Genomic DNA, 18,985 nt, shown 5'->3' on the forward strand with positions numbered 1-18,985 from the left:
CGCCGGGGAATGCTGCGGGCTACCTTAGCCTTTTACGGCACCCGCAGCACCCCAGCCGGGAATGCTGCGGGCTACCTTAGCCTTTTTCGGCACCCGCAGCACCCCGCCGGGGAATGCTGCGGGCTACCTTAGCCTTTTTCGGCACCCGCAGCACCCCCGCCGGGGAATGCTGCGGGCTACCTTAGCCTTTTTCGGCACCCGCAGCACCCCCGCCGGGGAATGCTGCGGGCTACCTTAGCCTTTTTCGGCACCCGCAGCACCCACGCCGGGGAATGCTGCGGGCTACCTTAGCCTTTTTCGGCACCCGCAGCACCCCCGCCGGGGAATGCTGCGGGCTACCTTAGCCTTTTTCGCACCCGCAGCACCCCCGCCGGGGAATGCTGCGGGCTACCTTAGCCTTTTTCGGCACCCGCAGCACCAACGCCGGGGAATGCTGCGGGCTACCTTAGCCTTTTTCGGCACCCGCAGCACCCCCGCCGGGAATGCTGCGGGCTACCTTAGCCTTTTTCGGCACCCGCAGCACCCCCGCCGGAGAATGCTGCGGGCTACCTTAGCCTTTTTCGGCACCCGCAGCACCCCCGCCGGGGCATGATGCGGGCTACCTTAGCCTTTTTCGGCACCCGCAGCACCCCCGCCGGGGAATGCTGCGGGCTACCTTAGCCTTTTTCGGCACGCGCAGTTTTCAGCACCAGCAGCACCACCGCCGGGGAATGCTGCGGGCTACCTTAGCCTTTTTCGGCACCCGCAGCACCCCCGCCGGGGAATGCTGCGGGCTACCTTAGCCTTTTTCGGCACCCGCAGCACCCCCGCCGGGGAATGCTGCGGTCTACCTTAGCCTTTTTGGGCACCCGCAGTTTTCGGCACCCGCAGCACCCCCGCCGGGAATGCTGCGGGCTATCTTTGCCTTTTTCGGCACCTGCAGCACCCCCGCCGGGGAATTCTGCGGGCTACCTTAGCATTTTTCGGCACCCGCAGCACCCCCGCCGGGGAATGCAGCGGGCTACCTTAGCCTTTTTCGGCACCCGCAGCACCCCCGCCGGGGAATGCTGCGGGCTACCTTAGCCTTTTTTGGCACCCGCAGCACCCCCGCCGGGGAATGCTGCGGGCTACCTTAGCCTTTTTCGGCACCCGCAGCACCCCCGCCGGGGAATGCTGCGGGCTACCTTAGCCTTTTTCGGCACCCGCAGCACCCCCGCCGGGAATGCTGCGGGCTACCTTGGCCTTTTTCGGCACCCGCAGCACTAACGCCGGGGAATGCTGCGGGCTACCTTGGCTTTTTTGGCACCCGCAGCACCCCCGCCGGGGAATGCTGCGGGCTACCTTAGCCTTTTTCGGCACCCGCAGCACCCCCGCCGGGGAATGCTGCGTGCTACCTTAGCCTTTTTTGGCACCCGCAATTTTCGGAACCCGCAGCACCCCCGCCGGGGAATGCTGCGGGCTACCTTAGCCTTTTTCGGCACCCGCAGCACCCCCGCCGGGGAAAGCTGCGGGCTACCTTAGCCTTTTTCGGCACACGCAGCACCCCCGCCGGGGAATGCTGCGGGGTACCTTAGCCTTTTTCGGCACCCGCAGCACCCCCGCCGGAGAATGCTGCGGGCTACCTTAGCCTTTTTCGGCACCCGCAGCACCCCTTACCGCCGGGAATGCTGCGTGCTACCTTAGCCTTTTTTGGCACCCGCAATTTTCGGCACCCGCAGCACCCCCGCCGGGGAATGCTGCGGGCTACCTTAGCCTTTTTCGGCACCCGCAGCACCCCCGCCGGAGAATGCTGCGGGCTACCTTAGCCTTTTTCGGCACCCGCAGCACCCCCGCCGGGGAATGCTGCGGGCTACCTTAGCCTTTTTCGGCACCTGCAGCACCCCCGCCGGGAATGATGCGGGCTACCTTAGCCTTATTCGGCACCCGCAGCACCCCCGCCGGGGAATGCTGCGGGCTACCTTAGCCTTTTTTCGGCACGCGCAGTTTTCGGCACCAGCAGCACCCCCGCCGGGGAATGCTGCGGGCTACCTTAGCCTTTTTCGGCACCCGCAGCACCCCCCCCCCCCCCGGGGAATGCTGCGGTCTACCTTAGCCTTTTTCGGCACCCGCAGTTTTCGGCACCCGCAGCACCCCCGCCGGGGAATGCTGCGGGCTATCTTAGCCTTTTTTGGCACCTGCAGCACCCCCGCCGGGGAATGCTGCGGGCTACCTTAGCATTTTTCGGCACCCGCAGCACCCCCGCCGGGGAATGCTGCGGGCTACCTTAGCATTTTTCGGCACCCGCAGCACCCCCGCCGAGGAATGCAGCGGGCTACCTTAGCCTTTTTCGGCACCCGCAGCACCCCCGCCGGGGAATGCAGCGGGCTACCTTAGCCTTTTTCGGCACCCGCAGCACCCCCGCCGGGGAATGCTGCGGGCTACCTTAGCCTTTTTCGGCACCCGCAGCACCCCCGCCGGGGAATGCTGCGGGCTACCTTAGCCTTTTTCGGCACCCGCAGCACCCCCGCCGGGGAATGCTGCGGGCTACCTTAGCCTTTTTCGGCACCCGCAGCACCCCCGCCGGGGAATGCTGCGGGCTACCTTAGCCTTTTTCGGCACCCGCAGCACCCCGCCGGGGAATGCTGCGGGCTACCTTAGCCTTTTTCGGCACCCGCAGCACCCCCGCCGGGGAATGCTGCGGGCTACCTTAGCCTTTTTCGGCACCCGCAGCACCCCCGCCGGGGAATGCTGCGGGCTACCTTAGCCTTTTTCGGCACCCGCAGCACCCCCGCCGGGGAATGCTGCGGGCTACCTTAGCCTTTTTCGGCACCCGCAGCACCCCCGCTGGGGAATGCTTCGGGCAACCTTAGCCTTTTTCGGCACCCGCAGTTTTCGGCACCTGCAGCACCCCCGCCGGGGAATGCTGCGGGCTACCTTAGCCTTTTTCGGCACCCGCAGCACCCCGCCGGGGAATGCTGCGGGCTACCTTAGCCTTTTTCGGCACCCGCAGCACCCCCGCCGGGGATGCTGCGTGCTACTTGCTTTTTGGCACCCGCAGCACCGCACCGGCTGCTGCAGGCTACCTGCCTTGGCACCCACAGCACCCCGGCCCGCAGGCTACGTGCCTTGGCACCCATAGCACCCCGGGTGCAGGCTACCTGCCATGGCACCCAGAGCATCCCGGTGGCAGGCTACCTGCCTTGGCACCCACAGCTCCCAGGCTGCAGGTACCTGCCCTGGCAGCCACAGCACCCCGGCAGCAGGCTACCTGCCCTGGCACCCACAGCACCCCGGCAGCAGGCTAAGAGCTATTTACCTGGAACCTGTCCTGCTGAACTGACACAAGATGCTTCTGGTTTAGATTTTAAACTTTCTGGCCCATTATGAGGTCATTTACTGTTTATGATGTCATAAGCCCTGTTACATCATTATGAGGTCATGTACTGTTTATGATGTCATAAGCCCTGTGACATCATGTGACTTGTGATGTTATCATACATTCTACGGCTGTTTTTTTTTCCCCTCTACGAGTTGGTAACCTAATTTATATAAGGCCAGCAAAGGCTCTTTTAACCTACCATATGGTTCACTTCCTGGCCCTAATAGCTCTCAATCTAATATACAGCACATGTCCTGATCCTGAGAGCTCACAATCTAATATACGGTACATTTCCTGATCCTGAGAGCTTACAATCTAATATACAGTACATGTGCCAATCCTGAGAGCTTACAATCTAATATACAGTACATGTGCCAATCCTGAGAGCCTACAATCTAAAACACAGTATGTGTCCTGATGCTAAGAACGTACAATCTAATATACAGTACGTGTCTGCAGGCTACAGGCTACCTGCCCTGGCACCCACAGCACCCCGGTTGCAGGCTACCTACCTTGGCACCCACAGCACCCCGGCTGCAGGCTACCTGCCTTGGCACCCACAGCACCCCGTTTGCAGGCTACCTGCCTTGGCACCCACAGCACCCCAGCTGCAGGCTACTTGCCCTGACACCCACAGCACCCCGGCTGCAGGCTACCTGCCCTCACACCCACAGCACTCCGGGTGCAGGCTACCTCCCTGTCTACTGTACCGTCTGTCTACTCTAGCTTTATAGGAAACCCCTGTGAGTCCTGGTTCACACAGTACGTGTCTGCAGGCTACAGGCTACCTGCCCTGGCACCCACAGCACCCCGGTTGCAGGCTACCTGCCTTGGCACCCACAGCACCCCGGTTGCAGGCTACCTGCCCTGGCACCCACAGCACCCCGGTTGCAGGCTACCTGCCCTGGCACCCACAGCACCCTGGATGCAGGCTATGTGCCCTGGCACCCACAGCACCCCGGCTGCAGGCTACCTGCCCTGGCACCCACAGCACCCCAGTTGCAGGCTACCTACCTTGGCACCCATAGCACCCCGGCTGCAGGCTACCTGCCCTGGCACCCACAGCACCCCGGCTGCAGGCCACCTGCCCTGGCACCCACAGCACCTAGGCTGCAGGCCACCTGCCCTGGCACCCACAGCACTCCGGGTGCAGGCTACCTCCCTGTCTACTGTACTGTCTGTCTACTCTAGCTTTATAGGAAACCCCTGTGAGTCCTGGTTCACACAGTACGTGTCTGCAGGCTACAGGCTACCTGCCCTGGCACCCACAGCACCCCGGTTGCAGGCTACCTGCCTTGGCACCCACAGCACCCCGGTTGCAAGCTACCTGCCCTGGCACCCACAGCACCCCGGTTGCAGGCTACCTGCCCTGGCACCCACAGCACCCTGGATGCAGGCTATGTGCCCTGGCACCCACAGCACCCCCGCTGCAGGCTACCTGCCCTGGCACCCACAGCACCCCAGTTGCAGGCTACCTACCTTGGCACCCATAGCACCCCGGCTGCAGGCTACCTGCCCTGGCACCCACAGCACCTAGGCTGCAGGCCACCTGCCCTGGCACCCACAGCACTCCGGGTGCAGGCTACCTCCCTGTCTACTGTACCGTCTGTCTACTCTAGCTTTATAGGAAACCCCTGTGAGTCCGGGTTCACACAGGGCGCATTTTGTTCTTTTTGGAGAGACAGAACACATGGCGCCCAGATGCGCACATTCTCCATAAAATCAGGTCAAAGATCAGTTCTTTAAAATATTTCCTTTCAAAGTTTTTTTCCTGAAAATCGCAGCAAGTAACACGTCCTACAGGTGTCTGTGCTGAGATGTGGGGGGAGAAAATGGTGCAGTACTGAACTTCACCACTTGTCCCCGGCTACACGATGTGTAAACACGGCCTCAGCGCTGAGTGAGGAGCTACTTACCTGGAACCGTCCTCGCCAGGCTGGACTGGGGGGACTCCCCACTCTTCCCGCTCCCTTCCAATAAAACACGTGACCACTTCTTAGTAACAAAATTTCTTTATTAACAAAACTTCTTTATTATACAACTATATCACTCTATGCTGGCATAAATTATGTGGGAAGGCCACAGCTTATTTATTATTAATATATAACATCAACTTATTTCCTTCTTTCCATGCCTATCGCCTATTCTTAACTTATAATGCTCTAAACCTTTTGAGGCGTGAGAAAGCCCGTTACGGCCTGTACGCACCCTCAATCTTCCAGCTGGCATGGAAATACCGCTAAACCGCCTACTGCTGTGACAACTTAACACAACCTCTCAACCAGGAACCCCTTCCCCATTCCCCCCTCAGCTCAAAGGGCGGGCGGGCGGGTGGGCGTCTTCCTTCTTCTCTTACTCCACGTGGAATGGCACACTTCTCCTTCTCCCTCTCTCTTCTTCCTGTATTAACTCCTCCCACCTCCTCTGGTCGCTTAACCCTTTCCTGTCCTAATCTCCCGCCCCCCAGTCCCTCGCTCCTACGCTACCTGCTTTGTAGCTATCTAGACTGGGGGGACTCCCCACTCTTCCCGCTCCCTTCCAATAAAACACGTGACCACTTCTTAGTAACAAAATTTCTTTATTAACAAAACTTCTTTATTATACAACTATATCACTCTATGCTGGCATAAATTATGTGGGAAGGCCACAGCTTATTTATTATTAATATAGAACATCAACTTATTTCCTTCTTTCCATGCCTATCGCCTATTCTTAACTTATAATGCTCTAAACCTTTTTTAGAAATTGTCTTTCCTGCATTGGCTAATGAGTACAGACACGGCTCTTGGGGTACTTTTAGTACATTCGGTATACATGTTCCCATGGATAGTGTGATGCAGCAGAAATAGTGAATGAATTATATTGATAACATTCTTCTTTTCCTACTTGATGACTTAAAAGCAAAAAAAAAAACAACCTACCGGAAAACCCATTTAAATACAAGGTTAATATTCCTTTAACGTGAGTTGGATCACAAGTCCTACCCACAATCTCTTCATACAGCTTCACATTGAGCAAAGCATAAGGGAGTGTGATAATTGCTTATTAATCTTGCGTTTCCTTTCTTCCATCTCTTTATTTCTTCCTTTCTCTCATCGCTTTCTAGCTGTACAGCTCTCGTCTTTCTTACCAGCCAACTCAACTGTCCTTGGAGCTGCATCCTCAGACCTGGGCTACCCTGTGGCCTTGGCTGCTGGAGTGAGCGCTACCCTTCCATACCAGGTACTCCTCGGGAGGAGGAGACGGGCTTAATGCACAAGAATAGGATTAATGAAACACGTTTATGGGGAGGTGGCGAATCTCATGGGTTCTGGTAACGTGAATAATGGCATCACAGAGAGTTTATCTGTCCTAAGCTCTAGTGCACCCAGATCAATGGGAGGAAAATTTGGATGGGGATCATGTATTGATTCTGCTTTTCCCCCTAAGCTTGTGCTGCTGCGGGGAGCTGATGGATAAAGCCGGCTGCTCTGAGACTGGGGGGACTCCCCACACTTCCCGCTCCCTTCCAATAAAACACGTGACCACTTCTTAGTAACAAAACTTCTTTATTAACCAAAATTCTTTATTAAACATGTATCTCACTCTATGCTGGCATAAATTATGTGGGAAGGCCACAGCTTATTTATTATTAGTATATAACATCAACTTATTTCCTTCTTTCCATGCCTATCGCCTGTTCTTAACATCTAATGCTCTAAACCTTTCGAGGCGTGAGAAAGCCCGTTACGGCCTGTACGCACCCTCAATCTTCCAGCTGGCATGGAAATACCGCTAAACCGCCACGAAGGATGCAGCCTGCCTACGCTGCCATCCGCCCCCCACATGCCAGCGTCATAGCCGCCTCAACCCCGTCCTGCAACCCCGATAAGAATGTGTCCATGCCTATGTCGCTTAAATGGACACCATCCTTCCTCCACATCCCTGGCATCTTCTTCTCCAACTCCCAATGCCTAATGGCTACCCCTCCTATAGCCTTAACAAATTTTGAAAATTTAAAATTCACATTTTTTCTGACCCTGTCAATCGCCTCCACGTCCCTTGCTTCCTTCCACACTCTCCTAGCGATTATGTCGGACCATACTATAACAGTCTCCTCAAAAAAATTTTTAAACATCAGCATATCCTCCTTCATGAGGGCGAGTAACTCCGCTACCTTCGCCCTCCCCAGATCATTACCGCCTGCATGAATTACTAGGATTACTTTACTTGAGACCATCTGCTGATACACAATACCTCGTGCAGCAGCCTGGCCCATTGTAAACCTCTTATCCAGTGCCATTTCACCTGGACCTCTTTCAGGCCCAGGTTCCTGCCAATGGGCTGGGTCCCCGCTCTTTTCTCTGCCCAATGAATGAAAGAGTGGCCCACCACCCAAACTGTCCACTCCGAACCTGCAAAACAAAACACATAACGGCACACCACAATGTAACTTTAACTATAGAACTCTCAAGTTTGGTCGGACGTACGACTTGTACGCCTCCGACCTCCAGCGTCCAACCCGCTTCACCTCGTCTCCTCTTAATCCGCAAGCGAACGCCGACGTTGCTGCGCCAATCCTGAACGAATGCGTGCCAAACTCGCTGGGCTCGAAACCTAATCTCTTCAAGCATGTGCGCATGACCGCCCCAAATTGGAACTTGGTTAGTGGGGCGCCTGAAGCATGCGCCAACAGTTGTCCTTTTCCGCTGTGTTGCGACAAAAACTGTTTCAGCAACGCCACAGGACAAGCAGCTGTCCCCAACGCCGTCAAGCGCAGCCACTCGCCTGCGCCATACACATCAGTCTTGGACTTTTTGATGCATAACTTTATATCATCTGCACTGCACAGCACATCCTTGAAACGCAACCCCCCCAGCTTCTTACAGCTGGGAGCCACTATTTCGCTCAGTCTCAATGCTGCGAAGAACGCTAACGAAAACGCAACCCGAAAGAGCAGCACCTCGCTTTCGTCTTTGCACACTGCTCCCAAAACGTTCAGCATTACATTTAGCAATTCGAATGTTATCGGCCGCCTGTCGTCTCTTGACGACCTTTTTTTTTTCCAGCCTTTAAGTATCTGTCCGAAGACAAAATCCTTTGTCACATCGCGCCGTCCGTGCAGGCGCAACAAAAACGCAATGGCCGATAAATGCTTGCGCGCCGAGCTCGCCGATGCGCCCCGACGCCGCAGCTCCGCCATAATGTCTAACGTCACCGCTCTCGCCCGCGCTCCATCAGGGAATTGTCCCCCTGCTGCCATCAACCATGTTTTCCATATTGCATTATATCGCTTCCACGTCGATTCCGCAACGGAGTTGCGAATCAGAGTCGTGAGCTCTCTTCTACTATCTCCCATAAGATCACCGGGCAACATACCCCTTTGACATCCGCTGTCGGGTGGAGTTCCCTGAATCTCTCCATCTGGAAACGAGAAAGAGCGTCAGCCGTGTTATTGTTTACTCCGGGTACGTGTCTCGCCTTCAGCTTAATATTATTCTGCAGGCATCTCAAGACCAAATGGCGTAAAACTGCCAAAACCAAGGGAGATCTGGATGTCTGCTTGTTCACCGCTGTCACTACTGCCTGGTTGTCCGACCAGAAGCAGATATTCCTGTTTTCCAAAACCGGCCCCCAGATCTCCACCGCCACCATTAGCGGAAAAATCTCCAGCAGTGTTATGTTCTTCACCCACCGTCTTTCGAACCATTCTCTGGGCCATGGTGCACTGCACCAACTGTCCTCCAAAATTACACCAAAACCGCAGGAGCCCGATGCATCCGACATCAGTCCCAGCTCCTCGTTTGCAACCTCCGCAGTTTAACAAATCACCTGACCATTGAACGTTTGAAGAAAGACTTGCCATGTGTGCAAGTCCTCCTTCATACCCTTTGTCACTCTGACGAAGTGGTGTTTCTCTTTTATCCCGACTGTCGCCAATGACAGCCGCCTTGCAAACGGGTGGCCCATCGGAATGACGCGACACGCAAAATTTAACAAGCCTATAATTACTTGGAGCTGGTGCAGTGTAACTTTTTTAGAACTGCCAACCAACTTAACTTCTTGCCGCAACCGCGCTACTTTCTCGTCCGGTAAACGAAATACCATTGCCATGGTATCGATTTCAATACCTAAAAATGTAAGACATGTTACCGGACCGACCGTTTTCTCGCGTGACAGCGGTACTCCCGCTTTGCCCATCAGATCCTGAAATGATGCCAATAACAACCCGCATACCTCTGAATCTGATGGCCCGACGAAAAGGAAATCATCCAGATAATGTAACACCGATCGGATGCCCGTCTCGTATCGAAGCATCCAGTCCAGAAATGAACTGAACACTTCAAAGTAATAACAAGAGATGGAACACCCCATCGGTAAGCACATATCCACAAAATATAAGCCGTCCAAGCGGCAGCCCAACAAGTGAAAGCAATCTGGATGCACCGGTAATAGTCGAAAAGCGGACTCGATATCAGCTTTTGCCAACAGAGCCCCCTTTCCGGCCTGCCGTACCAGGCAGACAGCCCTATCGAAGGAAGTATACGATACGGCTGTTTGCTCCTTGGAAATCCCGTCGTTGACTGACTCGCCCGTCGGGTAGGATAAGTGATGGATAAGCCGGAACTTACCCGGTTCCTTTTTTGGTACCAAGCCCAAAGGTGAAATGCGTAAGTTCTCGAATGGCGGTTCCTGAAAAGGCCCCGCCATCCGACCCAGCTCAACCTCCTTTAGCAGCTTCTCCATCACCATCTCTTTATTGTCATACGCCGATTTTAAATTACGACTAAGCGCTAACGCCGACCCCCGGTTGATGCGGAATCACGAAACCCGTGTTAAAACCTTCTTTAAGAAGGTTTGCTTCCCGTCTCCTGTAGTACTTGCCTAACCACTCCTCCAGGAACAGCGCGTTCACTGGCGTTGCCCCCAGGCGACGCCGTGGCCGCGGGCAAGTTTTGCTTTTGTCTCCGAAAACAACGTACCGCTGCGTGCGCACCGCCGCAAAAGGAGCACTCGTGCCGGAACTTACATGCTGCAAGAAACCGACAGTTACCCTCATTGAATGCCCAGCAAGAACCCGAGGGCTTATGTGCCACGGGTGCCTGCTGTCCACCAGTTACCGTGTTATTGCTCTGAAAAAGGGGCTTCGCCGGCTTTTGCGCAGGATCAACTGGATCCAAGCATCCGTCGCCCAGCTCACGTTACTCATTCCCGAAATCCGTCGACGAAAATCTTCGCCATAGCGCCACCATGCCGCACCGCCGTGCAGCTTGTAAGTGCTATGAATAGTGTTAATATATACCAGCAGCTCCAGGCCTTTTCCCGGCTGGTGCTGGCATATAACGTGAGCCAGGGTCAACATGGCTTGTAGCCAATTGCTAAATGTTTTAGCTATTTTGGGCTTCTTGTCCCGTTCTGCGAAGCGCTCCTTATCAACCGACACATGCTCCACCGATAGGAGCGACCAGATGTCCACGTATATTCCACTTTTAATTTTCTCAATTGTGTCCTCCGCGAGGCCCACCCCCAGCGGGGCCACGCCACAAAATAGAGGGTCTGAAAAACGTAAACCATCTTTCACCGACTGCTCGCTTTTTCCGGTCGCCACCGCTGGCGAGCACCCGGTAGCGTGAGCCACATCACCAACCACGGGCGAGTCTCGTCTCCTCGTATTACCACACGACACCGTTCCTTTACCTTTATCAAACTCATCCACCAGAGCTCTCAGCGCTACCATAAAATTATTCACGTTATTGGGCAACGAAGCACCCCAAACTCTATCGCATGGTAACTCACCCTCCAATTCGTCCTCCGGCCCTGCCGAGGGGAAAGACGGGTGACTCGGTCCCGGTCGGCTCCTTTCCGGACTCGCCACCGCGTGTCGTACCCTGTCCCTATTACGGGAGACACCACGGGGTAGCATGCTATAGCCATAGGACGCCCTGGAGGCTGCGGCCCGTTCGCCCTGCCTTTCGGTACGTGAGGCCCGCCTCTCATCTGTGGAGGAAGCTGGTGAACATGGTAAAGCCTGCTGCGAAGCGCAAACCAAAGTCCCATGGCCGCTGCGCCTACCACTCCTGTCCACCGCTTCCGAACGCCTGTACCCTCTGGCGAAATGGGGCGCCTCCCGACGTGTACAAGGCTCACCAGACTCCGAAGACGAGCTATCTATCCTTGCTTCGCTGCGCCAGCTTCCTCGCGCCATGCCGCCAACCCCCCGCCTGCCGCCTAACCCCCCCCCTCTGTCCTGCTACCGGCCCCTTGACTACCGGGCACGTAGCTTCCCCCTCCCCTCTTACCCTTCCTCTGTCTCACCTGTCCGCTTTGCTCCACCCCGTAAGCCCCTTGCCGGCCTGAAGTGCCTTCGATTGCTTGAGCTCGACTGTCCTCCCCAAAAGGGAAAGAACCCCGTGGCGACATGTGACTGCTGCTCGCTGCCCCTCCTCCCCCTCCCTCCTTCCTTCGTACCCCGTAAGCCCCTTGACGGCCTGAGGCGTCTTTATAGTAAATTCCGCTGCCCCTCATATTAGGGCATGAGCCCTGGGGCGACAAGGGGGCCATACTGCCTAATTGTACTCCCCCCCCCCCCTTCCCCCCCTCTGTTTTCCCGCCCTGCGCCTCTTCCTTCTATTCCCTCCCCCCCCCCTTGTATTGCGTTCTGGCCCCCCTTCTTCACGGCTGGGCTCGGGCTTAGCCTGGTAGGGGGAATCCTCCTTCTCTGGGGTCTTCCGCGGGGTTCACTGGAAACCATCTGCGCCGGCTGTTCTTCTCCTGCCCCGGCTTCTCCCGACGGCGTGGCTCCGAACTCCGCGGCCATCCTCATCAGTCAGTCAGGTCCCTGGCTGGCAACAGCTTCCTTGATCTGCAGAACGAGCTGGTCCATGTTTCTTCTCTTTTAATCTTCTGCCTTCCTTCACACGTCTTCCTTCTTCTCTTATTCCACGTGGAATGGCACACTTCTCCTTCTCCCTCTCTCTTCTTCCTGTATTAACTCCTCCCACCTCCTCTGGTCGCTTAACCCTTTCCTGTCCTAATCTCCCGCCCCCCAGTCCCTCGCTCCTACGCTACCTGCTTTGTAGCTATCTAATATGGCTGCAGATACCAGGCTTCACTTAACTGAACCCTTGAACTGAATCTCCACCTGTTTAACAACGTGTCAATATTAGATCCAAAAATTCTGTGTAGATTGGATTTCTTAATGTGTCGGCGCTCCATTTATTTGACACAGAGCACAAAATCACCTGCGTGTACTTAGATTACATGTGTACCTATGTGCTATGGAAAGCGCAGTTACATGTCAAGTTTGGATTGCAGAGACCCCCAATGATCACTAGAACAAACCAGCTGAAGTAGTCATCGGAGCGCTGCCACCATTCTCTAGCTGAAGATGGGCTCATAGACTTTCTATTGAGCCAGTCTTCAGCCAGCAGTGACAGCACTCGGATGAGGGTTTCAGCTGCTTTGTTCTAGCGATTGTTTCTCATCATGATCAAAACGTTTGACATGTTTCTGTGACATCTCAAAAGCTTTTGGAAGTTGCAGTTAGGCAGTATTCACACAGGCGAAGCGTTTTTGCGCAAAAAACACACAATCTGATTTATATTAAACGTTTCGCGTGTGGAGAAAAAAAAACAAAAACAATCGCATCTGGTTCCAATATAAAAAAAACAGATCGCACTCAAATGTTCTGCAATTTTTTTTCCTCCACGCTTTCATATTGGGAAAAAAGGGCAAAGAAACAGAACATGCAGCGATTTTTCAAACTCGGACAATTGGTCAAAGAGAAAATTAAACCCATTAAAATACATAGTAACATAGTATGTTAGGCTGAAGGGAGACAGTGTCCATCTAGTTCAGCCTGTTTCCACCTCCTCCTTGTTGATCCAGAGGAAGGCAAAAAACCCCAAATGAGGCAGAAGACAATTAGCGAGTCTAGGGGAAAACATTCCTTCCCGACTCCATAATGGCAGTCAGAATATTCCCTGGATCAATGAAGAAAAAGGGAGTAGAGATGAGCGAACGTACTCGTCCGAGCTTGATGCTCGTTCAAGTATTAGCGTGTTCGGGATGCTCGTTATTCGTAACAAGTACCACGCGATGTTCGGGTTACTTTCACTTTCATCTCTGAGACGTTAGCGCGCTTTTCTGGCCAATAGAAAGACAGGGAAGGCATTACAACTTCCCCCTGCGACGTTCGAGCCCTATACCACCCCCCCCTGCAGTGAGTGGCTGGCGAGATCAGGTGTCACCCGAGTATATAAATCGGCCCCCTCCCGCGGCTCGCCTCAGATGCATTCTGACAGAGATCAGGGAAAGTGCTGCTGATGCCGGAGCTGCTATAGGGAGAGTGTTAGGAGTATTTTAGGCTTCAAGAACCCCAACGGTCCTTCTTAGGGCCACATCTAACCGTGTGCAGTAGTGTGGAGGCTGCTTTTTGCAGTGTTGCACTTTTTTTTTTTTTTGTATATCGGCCGTGCAGAGCATTGCGCCCTGCAGTAATTATTATACATCGTCCAGGGCCAGTAGTGCTGGTGAGGCAGGGACAGAAGACATATTGATTGAATATAGGCAGTGTGCCTTTCCAAAAACATTTGTGAAAAAACATCTATTTGGGCTGCCTGTGACCGTCCTCTGTGTACTGGGTCTCTGCTGGGGCTAGTTGTCCTCCTAATTCATATGCAGCCAGCTAAGTGTTACAGCAGGCTTGCACAAAATTATTTCCTGGCTCTGTGTTGGCAGTTACATCACCGCTGTATTGCAGTCCACAGTGCTACAGTTTGCAGTTAGTTGACATACTCCAGGGCCAGTAGTGGTGAGGCAGGGACAGAAGACATATTAATAGAAAATAGGCAGTGTGCAAAAGGCAAAAATAGGCAGTGTGTAAAAATTGTTGGGAGGGGGGGGCACTCTTGCCGCTATTGTGGCTTAATGGTGGGACCTGGTAACTTGAGATGCAGCCCAACATGTAGCCCCTCGCCTGCCCTATCCATTGCTGTGTCGTTCCCATCACTTTCTTGAATTGCTCAGATTTTCACAAATGAAAACCTTAGCGAGCATCGGCGATATACAAAAATGCTCGGGTCGCCCATTGACTTCAATGGGGTTCGTTATTCGAAACGAACCCTCGAGCATCGCGATAATTTCGTCCCGAGTAACGAGCACCCGAGCATTTTGGTGCTCACTCATCTCTAAAAGGGAGTTCTTTTTCCATCTTGAAATCTGGCAGAACTTGAACGGGGAAAAAATATTGCCTGCGTGAATACACCCACAATCTTTAAAAATAATGATGATGTTTTGGCTTCTGCAGCCACCACTAAAATGAGCTGACTGCATATTGTGTTATCATTGGGTCTAGTCTGTAATACTATGCAGTCAGCTCCCTCTAGTGGTGGCTCCAGGTAGCTTTTAAATCTATGTCTGCAGCAAATATGCAGCTGTGTCAGAAAAACTGAGCCCCTCCTATAATCAAGATATAAAGAATATAATCTTCAGCGGTTTTTGAACGCTTTCTTTTCTTTAACTCTAACAAAGGTAGTCAAGGGTTGACATTCGCTTTGAAACCTCACGCTGCTAAAATACTTTTTTAAATAAACCATGAAGGAACCAACTTTATAAATTAAAATGATACCATCACAACCATCTGAAAGGCTTCAGTTTTCTTAAGAGATGTGGTTAATGAAATCTGCTACAGTGAGTATCTGCACATGGCAGGATGATGGGTTATGCTGTAAATGCAGCGCAAACTTACCTGTGATGGAGGGGATGTAGAAAAGGATGTGGCACAGACATCCTGGGAATCCTCCACAGATGGGTATGCAGCTCCTGGCTCCTCGGGTGCCCTGTTGGGATACATTAAAACAAAGCCCATGCAAAAGAATGATCCCAGACTATTATAGAAGTGCAAATACCATACTTATTTAGTGTGTGATAAACCCAGCACTGCTATAGGACGGACACAAAAGATCTGCTTATCTGGCCGAACTGACCAGATTGGTGGCTTCAGTAGCCACAAAGACACCTATTAAGGTCTTTTACCACAAACTAAAACAAAGCACATACCCGAGGTACAAAGTCGGCACCGAAAGGGGTAATTTGGCTTCTTAGCTAAGGCTACATGGCGACATTGGTTGCAATGCACGTTGTTCAGGCATAAATTGCATCCAGATGTTAGTGAATTAGGTAAACGATTGCTTACCCGCTGCTTTAATGCAGAATTAACCCTTTGCAGTCCAATTTTGAATTCAGGTTTTTTTAGGGAATTTTCTCTTTCTGCCATTACACAATGACACCCCCTGCTGGCTAGAGCCAGTACTGCGGTATTCTGGAGAGGCCCCCTGACAACAGAGCGGCCAGTAATATACAGTAAGAATACCCTGCCGTACGTCTTCCGATATCAGAAGCTGTACAGCCTTCATTCAGAATGTCTTTAGACGTCATATAGTGGATTGGAAAGGGTTAATAGCTATGGTCCAGGCTGCAGTTAGGGTTGTTTTACCTCAAAATATTTTTATTGAAAGAAATTTTTCCTTTTAACAATTATGCAAAATTTTCCCCTCGCATACCCAGTCATATCCACTGCAGTATGAGTTATGTTCCGGGGGGATGGGGGTTCATGTCAGATGACCTTTCATCGATTCTATGGAATTTTGGAACTCTTGCCATATTTTTCAGCCTGTCTTGCATGAAAGGGAAGAGTAAGGGGGGCATAGAAATGGGTGAAGGGAAGGGGGAGAAATGGAAAGGGAGGGAAAACTGGAGTGGAGGGGGGCACAAACTTTGGGTCTGATCGTTTGATCCTTTACAACTGTACAAATAACAATAAACTAAGTTGACACCCTACTTATTACTAGTTCCATTTCTTGCTTCTCTCCTCTCTCGCATATATTCATAGAATCATAGAATGGTAAAGTTGGAAGGATCCCTGGGGTCATCGCGTCCAACCCCCTGCTCAGTGCAGGATTCACTAAATCATCCCAGACAGATATCTGTCCAGCCTTTGTTTGAACACTTCTATGGAAGAAGAACTCACCACCTCCCGTGGTAACCTGTTCAACTCAGTGATCACTCTCACTATTCTCAGGTAAGCCCGAGCTATTGCTTTCAATAACGCGCCTCTAGCCAACACATGGGTCCTCCCCACATCCTCTAGGTCACGTTATACCCCCTAGATAGGGGGGTCCCGGGACATGGACCTCTCTATATACCATGTGGACATTTTAAAACCTAAATCCCATAGTTCCTGCTGTTTAGCTTAGAAGTCAGTCTTTTCTATTCAAGCTTTGGAGATCCACATCAAGGCTCTCATAGATGTGCAGTGAGACTGAATGCTAGTCCACACAGTACGCGCTGTGCAAATTGGGTTGTCAGCGCGTCTGTATGTGCGTTTGTGGAGGTTTGGCATTGTCACATAGTCAACAGCGACCAAGATGAGAGCTAATAATTCTGCGATAAAGCACTGGGTAAGACAATTCCCAGAACTACCTTTTACCTAAAGTTTACAAATGGGAGTACAAACAGGATAACTTATGAGTGCTTCTTTAACTTGTCATCACGTTTGAGCCCCATAAACTATGTTATGGGGCTCAGACATGAAGGAATGCGGAGTGGCGTTTGATACCGGATGCCACACTCCTGCGCTGTCTCTGCCAGCAACACAGCTTACCTCTTTTCTGCTCACAGTGTGCACGCTCTACTACATATAAATTGGAGAGTGCATGCAAACAGCAAGCTGAAAAAAGTATCACTACGCACGTGCCAACTTCAGGGGGGCACAGCGCAGGAATTGGGTGCCTGGTGAGCATCAAACACCACCACTCCTTCCATCATGTTTGAGCGCCATAACGTAGTTATCGTTAACAGATAAGACATCATGGCCATAACAAGACATCTACCTGAATAGACTGTTACAGTAATAATATATATTCTATATTATATATATTTTCTATGCTTCTCACATCAGCCTATGCAGACACACATTATATATATATATATATATATATATCTTCCTTCCATCTAAATGGTTAACGTTTTGTATGCTGGAATGTACAAGATGCTTCTGTGACTCCCACACTTCTTTCCCAGGACAAAAGTTGTTGAGAGCACTCTGAGGCCCCCACCATCGCATTTTAAAGGATAATGAACACAGGATAAGTTTATTTTCTTAGGAATCACGTATTTTAGTAGTAACACACACCTTAAGGCGTTAACATATGTTAGTCATTGCAAACTAAGCCAATCATGAGTTGTTATGACTTTAGGGGCATCTATTGCTATGTCATTTGGGATAGTGATGCTATTAATAGATCAGAAGCTTACTGATGTTGACAAACATTGTGTCAGTGTCAATTACTCTGCATGCATGCACTTCTCATTGTAACCAATTTGGAGCAGTACAGTGAAGTCAGAGGGATATGATGTATTTCCCATAACAAGACCTATGGTTTTACTGTATTTTCTTTTACAAGTCAAGTAATTAGGGGAGATCCATAGATCCTGATTTTAAAGAAAATGACAATTTCCACGAACTGTGAATCTACATGTACCAGCAGAGATAGTGTCTTGACTTCCACAAGAGATCAGAAAGGTTAAAACGAGCTACAACATATGTCCTATCAGTTGTTATACATTTACAAGATGTGTGTAATCTGAGTAGATTCTGAGCTGATGTCCTCTGTGGCTCTAGACGGTATGTGTGCATGCTGCCTGTGTCCTCACCCGTAGTTGCAGGGATGCATGTGTGAGGTACTGGGGAAAGGTCGGTCAACAAAATGATCAATAATAATCCCCATGATGGGCTGGGTCCTTTCATACTGCCTGAAATGCAACAAACACATTGATGTTATTGAGCTGCTGGGCCTAGTTGTCCTATAGACGCTTACTGCCATCTATCTTGTAGCTAAATTTATCCTTGGGTGTAGGGGTATTGGCATACAAATCTAGTATAATGGAAGTGCATGATAAGGCACTGAACTAGTCTAGAAGTGTGCATTGTGAATAATGACGTACACGTTATTTTATCGGGAGTCTACCGTATAACTGCATACCTGTGGCGACTTGGCTTACCGAGTAGACATGAAAGCCAGATTGGTTCTATAGGCGCAGGTCAATGTTAGGGTTCCAATGGGGGTCCCTACGGTCCCGACACATACTGCTTGGAAACCTGCAAAAAAGAAACAGCAATGAGGACTGATAGTGACAACTACACCAAGGACTAGAGTGATCTGTAGATACACTGACAATTACAGTTCAGTCACATGAAATAGCAATAGAATTAAAATCTGTGCTGCCCTAGGGCTTTAGGTCATGGACTGCCAACCATGTGCAGCGAGCTTTGCACAGCAGATTACTATAGGAGTAAAAAGGAGCTTGTATGTAAGAGCATTCTTTAAGGGTCTATCCAGAATAGTTTCATAAGATGCTCATTACTTAGAACGCTACACGAATAAACTGCACATAATCCACCACAGTTCACTTCAATAATGCAGTTTTTGTGACATCAAACTGCAGCATGCCTTATTGGCTTTTAGGACAATTTCCCTCCACCGACTTAAAAACGGGTTTTCGGTATTTTGGCTTTATGTACTTCCAGATTTAGCATTCCTTTAGGCTACATCTACATGGAGCAGATTTTCCATCCAAATTTTCCACACGGAAAATCCGCAACATTTG

The 18,985-nt window shown here is 51.5% G+C and overlaps 1 long non-coding RNA gene across 1 annotated transcript; it reads right to left on the reverse strand.

Moving 5' to 3' along the window:
• Positions 1-15,050: 15,050 nt before the first annotated feature.
• LOC136581679 (uncharacterized) lies at positions 15,051-18,478 on the reverse strand. Its single transcript, XR_010787084.1, has 3 exons — positions 18,380-18,478; positions 18,032-18,130; positions 15,051-15,156 (listed from the first exon to the last, which is right to left on the reverse strand). It is a non-coding gene; the product is annotated as an uncharacterized lncRNA (long non-coding RNA).
• Positions 18,479-18,985: the final 507 nt, after the last annotated feature.

The sequence above is a fragment of the Eleutherodactylus coqui genome, chromosome 11 (genome assembly GCF_035609145.1).
Source record: "Eleutherodactylus coqui strain aEleCoq1 chromosome 11, aEleCoq1.hap1, whole genome shotgun sequence".
Lineage (NCBI taxonomy): Eukaryota > Metazoa > Chordata > Amphibia > Anura > Eleutherodactylidae > Eleutherodactylus > Eleutherodactylus coqui.